The sequence below is a fragment of the Prinia subflava genome, chromosome 29, assembly GCF_021018805.1.
Source record: "Prinia subflava isolate CZ2003 ecotype Zambia chromosome 29, Cam_Psub_1.2, whole genome shotgun sequence".
NCBI classification, from domain to species: Eukaryota; Metazoa; Chordata; class Aves; order Passeriformes; family Cisticolidae; genus Prinia; species Prinia subflava.
The window spans coordinates 1564648-1580842 of NC_086275.1; positions in this window are offsets into that span (position 1 = coordinate 1564648).

Sequence of the window (16195 nt, forward strand, 5' to 3'; positions counted from 1 at the left end):
GATTTTGGGGTGTTCAGGTGTCCCAGAGGAGATTTTGGAATGCTCAGGTATCCCAGGGGAGATTTTGGGGTGTTTAGGTGGCCCAGGGGAGATTTTGGAATGCTCAGGTGTCCCAGGGGAGATTTTGAGGCTGTTCAGGTGTCACAGGGGAGATTTTGGGATGCTCAGGTGTCCCAGGGGAGATTTTGGGGCTGTTCAGATGTCCCAGGGGAGATTTTGAGGCTGTTCAGGTGTCCCAGGGGAGATTTTGGAATGCTCAGGTGTCCCAGGGGAGATTTTGGGCTGCTCAGGTGTCCCAGGGGAGATTTTGGGGTGTTCAGGTGTCCCAGGGGAGATTTCCTCCCCCAGAGGGGCCGTTCAGAGCAGGACTCTTTGGGCTGAACCTCCGACAGCAAAATTTGGGATCAGCAGAACCGAGGAGGTGAAATCTGGGAAATTCCCGTGTTGGTGATGCCAGAGGGAAAAGCTGAAATACCCCACGGGGCCCTTCCAGTGGGGCTTGGCTGCAGAATCTGCACCAAAACAAACAAAACCTAAAATTCAGGACCTTTTGGGTGCTAAACAAACCCAAAAATTCTCTGGATATTTGAGGGTGCTCAGGGTAACCCCCCAGAGCTGGGAGCTCTGCAGCCAGGGCGTTGAACTGCCCTCCTCCCGAATTTCCAGGGTGTAAATGAGGATTTGTCCCAGCAGTTCTGGGGTGTTTCCCAGAAATTTCCATTTCCACCTCCCTCTGGCTCCCAGCCCTGGCTGGGGTTGGTTTTCTCCCCTCCTGAAGTGAAATTCCAGAAGCACAAAGAGTTCAGCTGCTCCTCAGGTATTTCATTTCTGCAGAGCTGCTGCGGCTCAGGACTCCACAGCAATTAAAAATAAGTGAATTACAAAGGAAAATCAGCTGCGAGGACACCGAGTAATCGGGCTGGAAGGGAAAATAATGAAGTGGATTCATATTTGGAGGCGTTCTCCCAATAAATAAAAAGGAGAGGAGCTCTGCAGCCTCCCCGTCCCTGCTTTATCCCAGCGCTGCTCAGGGCAGGGTGATTCATGTGCTCACAGCCAGGATTGAGCAGAGAAAGCTCTGCCAATTCCCTGAGCTGCTGGCAGGACACAGAAGGTGTCCAATTAATCCCTCTTGTTTGGATTAATCACCACAGGCTGCTCCGTGCAGGAGGCAGCGGCCAAAGAACAGAGGGAACGTCTGCTAGGGGGGATTTCAGTGAGGAGAGAACTCGGGGCTAAATCAGAGCCCTGAATCCGTTCAGTCTATTCCCAATTAAATCAAAATCCCTCTCCTGCCCACGCCCAGTCTCCAGCAGGTATTGATTACAATAAATCATGTGCAAAAAGCTGACCCACCTGGTGGGGCACAGGAATTATTTACCTTGTGGGGTACAGGAATTATTCACCTGGTGGGGCACAGGAATTATCCACCTGGTGGGGCACAGGAATTATTCACCTGGTGTGGGGTACAGGAATTTTCCAGCTGTTGGGGCACAGGAATTTTCCAGCTGTTGGGGTACAGGAATTTTCCAGCTGTTGGGACACAGGAATTTTCCAGCTGTTGGGACACAGGAATTTTCCAGCTGTTGGGGCACAGGAATTTTCCAGCTGTTGGGACACAGGAATTTTCCAGCTGTTGGGGTACAGGAATTGCCCTGTTTGGGGGAGGCTCTGTGCACAGCTTGTCCTGTTTGCTCCTCACTCTGTCCCTTCCCCAGAACTCCTTTTCCAGCTCCTTCCACGCCTCGGGCAGAACCGAGAAGGAAACCAAGGCTGGAAGGGCTCAGATGGGCCCAAAATAAACATGGAATAGACACAAAATAACAGCAGACGAGCAGGGTTTGTGCCTGGGTTTGTACAAATGCGCCTGGTTCTGTACAAAGTATCTGGTTTTGTACAAATGTACCTGGTTTTATACAAAGTACCTGGGTTTGTACAAATGTGCCTGGTTTTGTCCAGAGGTACCTGGTTTTGTACAAATGTACCTGGTTTTGTACAAAGTACCTGGTTTTGTACAGAGGTTCCTGGTTTTGTACAAGGGTGCCTGGTTTTGTACAAATGTACCTGGTTCTGTACAGAGGTTCCTGGTTCTGTACAGAGGTTCCTGGTTTTGTACAAATGTACCTGGTTTTGTCCAGAGGTTCCTGGTTCTGTCCAGAGGTTCCTGGTTTTGTACAGAGGTTCCTGGTTTTGTCCAGAGGTTCCTGGTTTTGTACCTGGTTTTATGACTGCTCTCACTGAGGTGGGCTCCTCTCCTTTCCCCCTGTGGGCAGAGCAGAGGAATCAAACTGGCACTCCTGGCACAGGGAAAAGCCAGATCCTGCAGGATTCCTGCCCGAGTGCGCTGGAAATTCGGATTATCTGAGCTGAGGTGCAGCTCCCCCAGGCAAACCCAGCCCCACCTGTGTGTGCACCCCAGATTCCATCTGCCCCCAGTCCAAACCAGTGACCCCAGCAGGGGAGAGCAGCTCCCATCCCTGCAGCCACCGCCAGCTCTGCGGGAGAGGCTGGGAGGTGACAAATCACCTGCCCAGGGTTTAACCCCAATTACCGCCGGCCGTGCTCATCCTTAATTGTCTGTGTGGGAACCTTTCTGCTGGGGGGGTGCGTGATGGACCGAGCGGAGCCTGCTGTGGACAGCCCCAGCTGAGGCAAAATCCTGAGCTGGGACTTTCCGATGCAAATTCCTGTTAAGAGACCGGAGAGGGGATGATTGTGGCACCCAGGAGTTGGTATTTATTTATTCCACTGGCTGAGCTGCATTAAATTACTCTGGAGTCGTAGCCTGAATTTTGAATTTCGAGCTGGCTGCAGTGTCACTCACCCAGGCTGGGATGGTTTGAACTCTCGGGTTATGAACTCTCAGGAAGTTTGTTTGAGGTGGTAAATTCTTATTTCCTTTTGGGTTTGGGGGCTCTGGTTGTGCTCAGGAGGGGTTTGCACAGGTTTCTGTGCTGGGATCAGGATGGAAATGATTCCTCAGTGAGAAATGGATGTTCTGTGCCATGGGACAGCACAAGGTGACACCTTTGGGGCTGGGGGACAGGGGCTGCTGTGAGCTGGGGTTAGGCTGAATTCCAGCCCTGAGGTGCTGAGTGTGAGAATTCTCAATCAATAAATGTGAATTACTCCTCTCCAATAAATAAAAAATAAATGCGAAATACTCCTCGAGGTGCCACGTGTGAAAATTCTCAATAAATAAATAAATGAGAAATACTTGAGGTGCCACGTGCAAGAATTCTCGATAAATAAATAATAAACGTGAAATACTCCTCGAGGTGCCACGTGTGAGAATTCTCAATCAATAAATGTAAAATACTCCTCGAGGTGCCACGTGTGAGCATTCTCGATAAATCAGATCAATTCATGAAATATCTCATGGAAATTCCTGCGTTGCAGCTGCAAAAGCTCTTTAATGTCCACCCTCTGATATTAAATATTGGAATGAAGAGGTGGGGAATGGATTCTCCTCTGCTGCTCTGTGTGAGGCAGGTCGGGTCCCTCTGGATATTCTGGATATTTCTGGATAAATTTGAGCTGGGCTCAGCCTCCGGAGCAGGATTTATCTGCTGCAGCCTTGCCTGTCCTGCAGGATTAATTCCCTCCATCGTAACTGTTTCCTGCAAGCATTTTAATCAGCTGCTAATCCTCATCTCTTCCTTCACATTGGCTAATTAAATCAAGTTATTATTTTTAAGTGTTCCCTCAAAGCAAATGATTCTTATGGAAATGGGTGAGGAGTCTGTGAAATGGCCTGGGCAGGATCCGGGGCTTTTGGGGGCTTTCGGGGGTTTTGGGGGGCTTTTGGGGGCTTTTTTTATTTCACATTCCTGTGGCAGTTTAGGAAGCTCCTCTTCCTTCATCTTGCACAAGGAGCCAGTTGTGAGTTCTTGTTTTTATTCATAAAGACAGATAATAAAATTAATGCCTTTGGTGGTAGCAGCAGCTCACCCCCCGCAGCTTTGAAGCAGATCTTGGTGATAAATGAAGTTACTCTCCAAAAACAGCAATAAACAAATTACCCAGGCAGAGTTCAATCTGCACTGAATCCCCACAGACGGAGCTGGGAGAGCTTGTTAGAAATAATTGTGGGTTTGTTCCGCCTCTCCCTCCCCTCAGGTTTTGTTTTAGGAGGAAAGCAAAGCAGGCTCCAAACTTACAGGGGTATTAAGACAGGTTTATTAACAAAAATACAAGAAGGAAAAAATTGATAAGGATCACTTCCCTGCAAACCGGCACAACAGGATGGAGCCAGGGATTTAACAATGGCTGGAATTCTGGAATGCAGATAATATTGGGAATTAATGCATTTGCATTCACTGTTCTTCCAGGTTTTAACAGCTTATTATTAAATATTATCTTGTTATCACCTGGAATAGTGAGGAAAGAGTGAAATAATGAAATTAATTGGCTTCAGCTTCCCATTGCCCTTCAGACACCACTGGGGCTCCCTTCCCGTTCTCCCCTCACCCTGGGAATTTTGGAAACCTTGGTCCTTGTGGTTTTTTCTGAAAGGAGATTTTTGTCCTGGTTCTGCCCCGCTCCTCCCTCGCTGTGTTTCCCCTTTTTCCATGTAGAGTGATATTTTGGCTGGCAATAACGAATAACAAATAACAATAACAGCAGGAAAATCTCCTTGGTGACGTTTGTGCAGAGGGGAGAGGAGGGAGGTGATGCTCAGGAAGAGCAGCTTGGTCCTGGCTGGTTCCCCCACGGCACAGCCCGGGGCAAATCCCAAAAATTTGGGAATGGGAGATTTCTCCAAGCCCCAGAGTGAATCTGCTGCTCCCTGGCTGGTGCAGAGCAGCACAAACCCTGCAGCTCCTGGGGCGGCCTCTCCTCAGCCAGGCCTGTCAGACCCGGGGCTGTTTAAGGATTTTGAGATAAATTTCACCTCTGGGAAATCTCCAGGTATTTCATTACATTTCTGGAATAATTGTCCTCCCCTTTTGCTCATTTCTAGGGGGAAAGATAACACCTCTCTTTCATTAATGAGCCTTCTTTTGTCTGAATTATTGAAACACGAGGCCGGGTCCCCGCTCACCCTGCTGCAGTATAGGCAGCCCTATAGTGAGCTAAGGACACTTCTAAATGAGATTTAATAATCTAGCAGGACATTTAGCATATATTAATTAAATATCAGCAGATGGTGAGGAGAGCCCTTGCTGGGAGTGAGTACAGAGGAACGGGAGCGCCACGTAATTACCCAAAGCTGCAGAAACAATGGAGGTGCAATTGCTTTTTTATTAACACATTACACTGGTGTGCAATGCCCAGGAATTTAATTACAGCCCAGTCCTGCTCCGTGGCAGAGCTGTGGTGGAGAGGAGCGCTGGAGAAGGGTTTGGAATCTCCTTTGGCAGCCCAAGAACTCGGGATGAAAGCTGGGCATGAGGCTGGGAAGAAGGATCTGGTGGTCCAGGGCTGCACTCGTGGAGTGAACCTGGAAATTGGTGTGAAATCTGGAAATTCCTGAGTGTCATCAGCACAGAGATGTGAAATCTGGAAATTCCTGAGTGTCATCAGCACAGAGATGAGAAATCTGGGAATTCCTGAGTGTCATCAGCACAGAAATGTGCAATCTGAACATTCCTGAGTGCATCAGCACAGAAATGTGAAATCTGAACATTTCTGAGTGTCGTCAGCACAGAAATCCCTCCTGGCACACATTTGGAGCTCTGCCAGGCCAAAGAGGGATTTTTGTCCTTCCCTCTAAGCCCAGGTGCCCTCGAGCCTCACCCTCTGTCCTCCGAGCCCTTCCTGGACATTCCACAAACACCTTTGTTGGATTAAAATTCAGCTCTTACAGGGATTGGCATAAACCCCCTGGGGGACTGGCAGAATTTGGGGTTCCCAGCCCATTTTCCAGGATTTGGGGTTCCCAGCCCATTTTCCAGGATTTGGGGTTTCCAGCCCATTTCCCAGGATTTGGGGTTCCCAGCCCATTTTCCAGCCCATTTTCCAGCCCATTTCCCAGGATTTGGGGTTCCCAGCCCATTTTTCCAGCCCGTTTTCCAGCCTGGAGCTGCAGGGAGTTTTGGCAGGCAGGTTTTGGGGCCGGGTTTGTGGAGCTGCTCCTGGTGGAGAGGTGGGAACACTCAAGGTTGAGTTGGCTGAGCTGCCTCCCCTGAGACAGCAGCGCTCACACAAAAATAAATTAAACCCTTAATCCTGCAGACCTTTTTCCCTGCAAAATCCTCATTTGTGCCTTTTTCCAGGGCACAGCAATATTTAGTGGCAGAAGCAGCTCTGTTAACTTATGTTGGTGGAGTCCCTGTTATATTCAACCTGACAGAAAATGCCAAGAAATGGCCAAGAATGACATTTAAATGCATGGAATCGACAGCCCTACCTCTAGGTGTGGGTCTGCTGGAGCTTTTTTTTCCTTAAATAATAATGTAAAGCTACATTTTGCCATCCAGTTGTGCTACCTTAAAGTACCTTGTTTGACATTTTACTGTGATGAGTGAACCTTTAACAAGGTCATTAGCTTTGAAGGATTTTTCTCCTGGGGCCGTGGCAAGCAGTTTATTCTAAATAGCCAGGAAGAGAGAATAAAATATAAATAAAAATAACACCGTGTAACTGTGAAAGATTTCATTTGTGAAGAACATAAAGTGGAAGTCTCCACGAAATAATCCGGCCCTTCAAGAAGGCAGCAGCCATTGAGGTGAATAAATCCAGGCACAGCAGAATAACTCCATAAAAATAACAACAAACTCCTGCAGGTTTATGGGAGAGGAGTCCCGGAGAGGAGAGGAGTGGGGCGGGTCTGAGTAGGGAATATTCCAGAATTCCCACTCAGAGGAGCTGGGAATATTCCAGATTTGCCACTCAGAGGAGCTGGGGTGGGTCTGAACAGGGAATATTCCAGAATTCCCACTCAGAGGAGCTGGGAATATTCCAGAATTCCCACTCAGAGGAGCTGGGGTGGTTCTGAGCTGGGAATATTCCAGAATTCCCACTCAGAGGAGCTGGGAATGTTCCAGAATTGCCACTCAGAGGAGCTGGGGTGGTTCTGAGCTGGGAATATTCCAGAATTGCCACTCAGAGGAGCATCTCATTAATTAATTAATTGCACTGTTTAGGCAGCGGCTGTCAATGAGCACAGAAGGAGTTCTCAGAGTTTATTTCTGCCCACAGCCCGGGAAACGTCTCCTGTTTAATACACAAATGTGCTGCTCTTATCTCCCGTCTCACCAGGGATTTGTTTAACCACGGCTCGGGCCGATAGGAGCAGGCTTTAAATTGAAAAATTGCAATTCACTCCCCCCCAGCTTTGATACAAGTCTTATCAGCAGGAGGAAGTGACAAAAACAGATCTCTCCTCCAGGACAGAGGGAGGATGAGCAAAGGAGGCTCCGCTCGGTGTCTCAGGAAGGAGAGGGATGGGAGGGAGCTCTGGGCTGAGCTCAGCGCTGCTGCTGGGCCTGGCTTTGCTAAGCTGGGCCTGGCTTTGCTAAGCTGGGCCTGGCTTTGCTAAGCTGGGCCTGGCTTTGCTAAGCCAGGCCTCCCTGTGCTCCTCCTCGGGCTGAAATTACTGCCAGGGGTCTCAGGGGGTGCCGGGTGGGAAATAACAGAGGGCAGAGCCACCCCTGGGGTGTCCTTGGGAACCCAAATTCCTGAGAGGTTCCAGGACAATTGACATTATTTTATATTTTATATTTTATATTTTATATTTTATATTTTATATTTTATATTTTATATTTTATATTTTATATTTTATATTTTATATTTTATATTTTATTTTTTAATTTTTTTATTTTTTATTTTTTATTTTTTATGTTTTGTATTCAATAATTTATATTTATTTCTATATTTTATATGTTATATGTTGTATGCTTTATGTTATATATGTTATATATGTTATATATGTTATATATGTTATATATGTTATATGTGTTATATATGTTATATATGTTATATGTTATATATGTTATGTGTTATATATGTTATATATGTTATATATGTTATATATGTTATGTGTTATATATGTTATATATGTTATATGTGTTATATGTGTTATATTACTTTATATTTTACATTTTACATTTTACATTTTACATTTTACATTTTACATTTTACATTTTACATTTTACATTTTATATTTTATGTTTTACATTAGATACCAGCCAGGGTGAAACCCAGAACAAACCCAGAGCTCCAGCAGGACCCAGCCCAGGGAGTCTCTGCTGCGGGCAGAGAGTGGCAGGGCTGGTAATTTTGTGAATTGTATCATTAATAAAATATATTTTATTCTATTTGATGCTGCCTTTGGAAGGTTCCTCTATGATTATTACATTTTTAAGCATCGGGATTTTTTTTTTTCTTTTTTCTGAAGGCTTTACTGGAGGCTAAATTGAGATCTAATACAAAATTCAAAGAGGTTCTGCTGAAATGCCATTAAAATTTTAACTTTATGTTCTTTCAGGGGTTTGAAAGTTATAGAGGCAAAGCAGCACGAGCCAAGAGGAATTTAACCACTACAGATTCCTGTTCTGTAATGGGCAGAGTGTCCAAAAAAGAGACGAATTTTCTGCTTTCTGAGGGGGATTTGGGAAAAGAAACTGCTGAGGAACAAATCCTTGGCCCACCCCTGACTCCAAATGACACAGAAACGCCTGCGAGTGTCCTGAGCCCCTCAGGACGGGTTTAATTTATAAAAATTAAAATCCCGGGGAGAGCATCCCTTGCAGAATTCCCATTTAACACCCGTGCCCTGCTCCCGGCTGGAATTCCACTGGAGCCTCTCCTGTGGCGCCTGTGCCTCATCCAGGAAAAAAGAGAATTATCCCAGCGATGACACAGCGCTTTTAATTCCAGTGATAGCCACTGAAAGATGCATGAAGGAGCTTTGGTGGTGGTGGCAGGGAAGCGTCCCCGGCCCTGGGAGGGGTTTGGGTGAAGTCTCTCTGCTTTTAGCTCTTTTTTAATCCAAAGAAAAGCGCTTTGCAGTGCCCTGGGTGCTGCTGTGCCGCTGGTTTGGGTTGGTTTGGGGGTGTTTATTCATTCCTGGTGTTTTGGATGGGGGGAATCAGCACATCCAGGAAATCCTGGGTGAGTGAGGGCAGTGGAAGGGCAGGAACCAGAGTGGGAATTCGGCTGGAGCTGCTCAGGTAAATCACAGGTAAATCACAGGTAAATCACAGTAAATAGGGATGTGCATCCAATCCACACATCCAGACTTTCCTGAATCCAGGGCTTTTGTGGCCCCAGTTCTGAACTCAAACAGAATTTCCCTCTCTCCTGCTCACTCTTTGTGGATTTTGTCCTGCTGGTTCACACAACTGCTTCTTCAAAGCCTCCGTGCCTCTGTTGCGACAGGGTTGAACATTCCCCAAGGGGGTTCAGGCATTCACGTGGAAAAGGGAAAAAACAATTCCCTGCTGCAGCAGTGACCCGGAATTCCTGCGTGCACTGCAGATCCTGGGGGTGCCAGCCTGGCAATAAACTGGTGCTTTAAACCAGTTTATTGCCAGGTAAACTGGTTTAAACTAACTGCTGCAATAAAGCAACTTTGAGTTACTGCCACGAGATGATGGCTGATTCCTGGAGTCATTTTTAATCCTTTTGTTTTCATAGCAATTAAATAGACAGAAATCAAATCTTTTTGGGGAAAAGGAGTGGGATGGGAGGGCACTGGGACGTGGGCAGGGGGAGCTGCTCTGGCCTCTCTGGGTTTATTCCTTTTGCAGCCTCACATCTGCATTCCCTGGAAAATTAAAACACAAACCACATTTTCCTGGCACAAAATGCTCTGGTGTCCGAGGCAGCGTTGGGTGAGCAGAGCCCTGAGTGCTGAGGCATCAAATAGAAGATTTTGATTGAGATATAAATATATATTTATATATATATATGCGACATCATACATCCAATATAGACACAGATCCTAAAACTGAAATTCCCGAAGCTCTGAACTCATCGTTTCCATCCCTCTCCTCAATGACATTCGATGTTTTACTTTGCCTTGCCCTTCAGCTGAATGAATTCCTGAATCCTGCGGGTTGGGTCAGTGGGGGATTGTCCTTGGGTTTCTTTGGCAAATCATCAGCAAAGTCCCTGCCTGTGGTGGGTGAGGAATTCCAGAAGGACCAAGGGGAAGAATAATTCAGGAGCTTTCCAGGGACAGCACCAGGGCTCTGCTGGGTGCCCACGGGGCCCAGGTGCTGGCAGGGCGAGGATGAAGGGGCTGTGCTGGGTTTTATACTTTATATTTTATATTTCACAGGGATTTCACCAGGAACGCTGTGAGCTGAGCTGTGACCTGATTCCACCTCGGATCTCATCCTGAGCTAACCCAGCTCCTGCTCACCCGGCCGGGAAGGAAACCGGGGCTGGTTCCAGGGGAGAAACCCTGGAGAGCTCTGGGGAGCTGCCCCTGCCTCGCCCTCACCCAGCGCTGGGGAAGGTCCCGGTGTCGGTGCTGAGTTTATCAACTCTGAGTTTATCAGCTCTGACTTTATCAGCTCTGAGTTTAGCAGGACCTGTTCCCTGCACCCCCGGGGCCGGGGCTGGGATATTTTGGGGTCTGGAGGAGGTGCCAGCCCCATCCCAGAGGGGAATCGCTCCTGCCCACACAGACCCGGCCCTGCCCTCCCTTCCCCTCTTTATTTCGGTATTTTGGGCTCCTCTCCCCTCAGGGATCCCTGAGGATCAGAGGGAGCTGCTCAGGCCCCCTGGGACTTTTGGGAAGAGCAGAAATGACTCTGAATATCCTGGCTAAAATGACTCTGGCTGATGATCCCGTGGGGATTGCGTTTATCTGCCAGGACCTGTGTGTTTTGTAGAACCCTCCGAGCTGAGGGTGCTTTGTTTTGCTTTGGGCACGAGCAGAATTTTCTCTTTCCATAGCAACTGCAGCTCACAGCAGAAGCGTCGGGGGCTCGGGGAGATGTTCAGCTTTGGTTGAGGATTTTTGACAAAAAACACGGTCGAAATGCAGAAGTTTCTTTATTCGTGTCCAACAAAATTAAATGTACCCCTAGGGACAGCCCGAGAGAAAATCGGAAAATATTCTTTTATTTTCCGCGCAGTACAAATTTAGGGGTGAGGGCGAAAGAAACGAAGCGTTGCTGTCAGAAATGGCTGGGAACAACAATGAAAGTGTGAAATCGGGGACATTCACACCTCTTTGTGCTGCAGCTGCCGAGGAAATCCTTCCCAGGCACGGATCCACCCGGACTCCGCCGCCCTGCCAATATCACGCGTATTTTGAGATGATTTGGGAACGAGGTGTCTGCAAATTACAGGGGTTGTGAGTTCATCCTGAGGGGATTTTTTTATTCTCTTTCCTACGTGATCACTTGGAAGAAAATTCTGATAATGACCGCGGGATGGCAAAATGAACGAACTGGAGTGGTGAATTTGGGATTTGGAGGCAAATATTGCAGGGAAGTACCCCTGGGAAGGAGAACGGACACACAGCATCTCAAGAAACTCACAGCACCTCAATTCCCTCAAAAAACTCACAGCATCTCAATTCCTGAGTGTAAAACAAACCCACAACACCTCAACAAACCCACAGCACCTCGATTCACTCAACAAACTCACAGCACCTCAATTCCTGAGTGTAAAACAAACCCACAGCATCTCAATTCCCTCAAAAACCCCACAGCACCTCAATTTGTGAGCTAAAACAAACCCACAGCACCCCAATTTTGAGTGTAAAACAAACCCACGGCACCTCAATTCCCTCAAAAAACCCACAGCATCTCAATTTTGAGTTAAAACAAACCCACAGCACCTCGATTCCCACAATTTTGAGTTAAAACACCCCCCAGGTCCCAGTTCCCTCAGGATCTCGGGTTTAGGGCAGAGGCCCCTCGCATCCTCTCAATCTCCCTGCTCTCCATCAATAGATGGAGCTGGTTCCACACAAATCCATGGAAGTCAATCCTGGGAGGCCTCGGGGCTCCCGCTGCCTCCGGGATGAGAGGAGAGCACATCAAACAGAGCAGCTCTAATTGTTCTCCCATCAAAATACAGATGGATGAGGAAGATAAGGGGTTTTTTAAGGACCAATTCATTAAATTCTGATGAATTTCCATCATATACCTGCTACAGTGCTTGAGTTTATTTGGAATAATGTTTTATCAGCTGCCAGCTCCCTTTGGTGACTTTTCTTTCATGATTTTTTTTGGTTTTGAGATAAAACAATGCATTCTAGAGAAGCTACTGATGACTCTGACGTTTGCCCAGAAACTCTTCTCTCTTACAGCTGCAGTTTGAAACTTATTTGGGGCCTGAATTAATTCCTTCTTGTAGGAATTCCACCTTTTATTACTAATTTAACCACGATTACTGCTCAGAAACATTACAAGTTCACTTGGAAGGGCTGAATTCCCAGAAATTTTGGGTTGTCCCTTTATCCCGGGGTGAGCAGGTGTGGAAAGGTTTTTTATTCTGTTTATCCTGGGAGGTGCCAGGAGCTGAGATGGTTTTTGGGGGAGGACGGGAGCAGCAGCTCCTCCTTTCCTGGCGTGACCCGGGCAGGGGAAGGCTCCAGCAGCTCCGTTTCCATCCTGTGCCCCCACAGCGACCTGAGGGGGGTTTTTAATAACTCCCCCTTTGTTCTGGCAGGTAATCATGGGCTGGCCCTGATAGCATCGCCAATTCCCTGCTCTGATAAGGGATCCTTATCGGGGTCCAGCAGCACCAGGACGTGGCTTTAATTAAAATGAGAACGTGGGTGAGAATCTCAGCCTGGAGAGGGCCGGGTGAGCGATGGCTTTATCTGCTCCAGGGGAAGGAGAGCAGAGGATTCCTGGCACATTAATCAGCTCCTGCTGGATGGAACTTGGGAGTTTGAGGGGAAGGAGGGTGGAACACACAGACTCTGCTGGTGGGAGCAGAAAACCTCAGCCCCAAAGCTGCAATGGAAGGGGAGGCTGGAGCTGGAAAGGGGCAGTTTCCAGCTCTCCTTTTGCTCACTGGTGATGGGGATTCAGGGTTTGGGGTGTGGAATGGGATTTTCAGAGCAGAACATCCTCCGTGGCCGGGCTGGGGCCTGGCTCTGCTCTCACTGCAGAAATTGGGGTTGTGGGCAGCACCCCCAGGGCTGGGGGCAAAACAACCCGGGGCACCCCTGGCTCACAGGAGGGCAGAACAAACCGGGGCATCCCTGGCTCACAGGAGGGTAAAACAACCCAGGGCACCCCTGGCTCACAGGAGGGCAGAACAACCCGGGGCATTCCTGGCTCACAGGAGGGCAGAACAAACCGGGGCATTCCTGGCTCACAGGAGGGCAGAACAAACCGGGGCATCCCTGGCCCACAGGAGGGCAGGGGGGATGCAGGGGTGGGCAGAAGCCGGGCCTGCCAGGGAGGGCTGTGCTGGGCACTGCCCGGCCCTGGGGCACCTCTGCGGCTCTCGGGGCAGGCAGGGGGGTGCAGACAGGGCTCAGAGCTCATTCCCAGATTTTGGAGGTTTCCTGCCTCTCCTTTGGGGTCGTTTCCAGCCTTTGAAGGGCGGGGGGAGCTCTCCAAAGCAGGAGCTGCCCCCCAGCACCAAGAATTTCCAAATGGGGATTTCACTCTCCCGACGCCGGGACGCGATCACAGCGAGTCCCCGAAGAGCAGGGATGGCAGGGGACGAAGGCACCACGAGCAGCTGACTCCAGGGAAGAGAATCCCTCAGCAAAGCTGCAGTTAAGGTTTTTGAAGCCCTGAGTTGCCCAATAGGAACCTCCTCAAGAAGCAGTCTTTTCCTTATTAATCTTGGTGCTTTTTCTCGCTTTGTTTTATTCCTTTGCAGGGGTTCTGTAGCTTTTAAAAGCTCCATGAAAATCTTTCTGTCCTGTCCTGACTGGCTTTGACGTGAGAGGTTAAAGGGGATCTCTGTGGCTGAGGATTCCTGGGGTTCATTCCCTTGCTGGGGGTCCTGATGTGATGGGATGGAACCCTCAGGGATGGGATTGGTTTTAATAATTTATTTTTTCATGTCAAGGTCCTGTCACTCGCGGTGCAGATTTCCCTGGCACCACGCTGGAAGAATTTGGTTTGTGTCTCACCCTGCAAAACTCCAGATTTATTAAAAGGTGGGTATTTACCAGCATGGGAAATACAAACTTACCACTAAAATAAAAATCTGTATTTTGATCTGAAAGCACCGGTGTCCTGAACTGGAGCCCTGCACATTTCCTGGGTCTGGGAGAATTTTATTGCAAATCTCAGCTTGGCTCCACATCCAAGAGCAATTTCCTGGCAGTCACATTCCCACCTTAAAATACAGTCCTGGCTCAGAAATGTGAGTTTCTGTCATAGTTCATTACAACCACTCTTTAAATAACCAGTAATTACCAGCCTTTAACCTTTAGTTCTAACCTGAGACAGCAGTTATTTAATATTATTTTACCTTAAGTGTTGAGGAAGGGGGAAAATTCTGTATCTGTATTTCAAAGCAATTTAGCCTCACAGTTTCACCATATGATCTGGGCTTTTAGTGCTTCATAATTATTCTTACCTGGGCTGTCTCCTTCTGCCTCCCGTCCCACAAATCTTCTTTATAGCGGGATAAAGGAATTTCCTTCAGCTTCCTGGGCATGGGGCAGGAAGGGGAACTGAGGCAGGAAGGGAATTGAGGCATTAAAGGGAATTGAGGCATTAAAGGGAATTGAGGCATAAAAGGGAATTGAGGCATAAAAGGGAATTGAGGCTTTAAGGGGTGGCCCTGGCTCAAAAGCAAAGGGAAAACTCCATGGAAAACACTGAAATTCCCAAATCTGTGCCCTTCAGTCCATGTCTTGTGTTAACCTGTGACAGGATCTTTGCAGTGACACCTGGCTGCCTCCAGCCCCGGCTTCCTCAGGGGAATCAAGGGAGGATTTCCATGGAAGGTGGAACTGTGGGATCAATCCAGGACTGTGGGATCAGTCTGGAACTGTGGGATCAGTCCAGGACTGTGGGATCAGTCTGGAACTGTGGGATCAATCCGGAACTGTGGGATCAGTCCAGAACTGTGGGATCAGTCCAGAACTGTGGGATCAATCCAGGACTGTGGGATCAGTCTGGAACTGTGGGATCAGTCTGGGACTGTGGGATCAGTCCAGGACTGTGGGATCAGTCTGGGACTGTGGGATCAGTCTGGAACTGTGGGATCAGTCTGGAACTGTGGGATCAGTCCGGAACTGTGGGATCAGTCTGGGACTGTGGGATCAGTCCGGGACTGTGGGATCAGTCCAGGACTGTGGGATCAGTCTGGGACTGTGGGATCAGTCTGGGACTGTGGGATCAGTCCAGAACTGTGGGATCAGTCCAGAACTGTGGGATCAATCCAGAACTGTGGGATCAGTCTGGAACTGTGGGATCAGTCCGGGACTGTGGGATCAGTCCGGGACCCTCCGGGCAGGGGGAGAGTCCCTGATCAAGCCAGACTCGTTTGCAGTTTAATTTCATTAAATGCCTGCTGTCTGCTTCCCAGGCCCCTGGGGCTGCACAGGGACACATCCAGAGGAAAATCAGATTTTGTCATTGCCCTCTCACACAACCCCAGGGTGGAAAAGCCCTCCGAGGTCACCCAGAGCTCCCAGTGCCCCCTCCAGGCCTTCCTCATCTTCTGAATTATCCACAGCCCCTGGACATGCCCGTGGAGGTGGGGCCACAGCGTGGATTTACGTGGATAAATCTGAAAATGGTCTGGAATTAGATAATAATTAAATAATGACGAATGCTGGAGTCAGAATCCTTCCCCGCCCAGGTGGAATTCTGAGTGTGGCTGATCCCCCCAAATTACAAATCAAAGAGCAATTTAGGCATGAATATCACGACATGTTCTGAGTGCCTGGGTCTCGTGGTTCCTAAAATCCATCAGTGGGGTTGAGCTGCTGTTGCCCCCTGGCCTGTCAGTGCTCAGTTCCCCCCCTGAGCCCAGCCAGCCACTCCAGCATTTCCCTTTTTATCACATCCACTTTTCTCTGCGCTCTCTGTCGCTCTCTGGAATGAGCAAACACAGGGAAATGCAAATAATTGCATTGTATTTCATCTCGGATTAATGAAATAAAAAATAATATAGATTTTCAGCTCATCAGAGCTGCTGGCTTGTGACAGATCAAATGGGGACTTCACTTGAAAGCAAGTGGCTGGGAATTGTTTAGAGAAACATCGTGAAGGGTTTGAAAGAGGTTTTTTTTTTCTCATCTCTGAGGAGGATGAAGTTTATCCTTTGAAATAAAAGGAGTTCTATTTTTTTTTTTTTACTT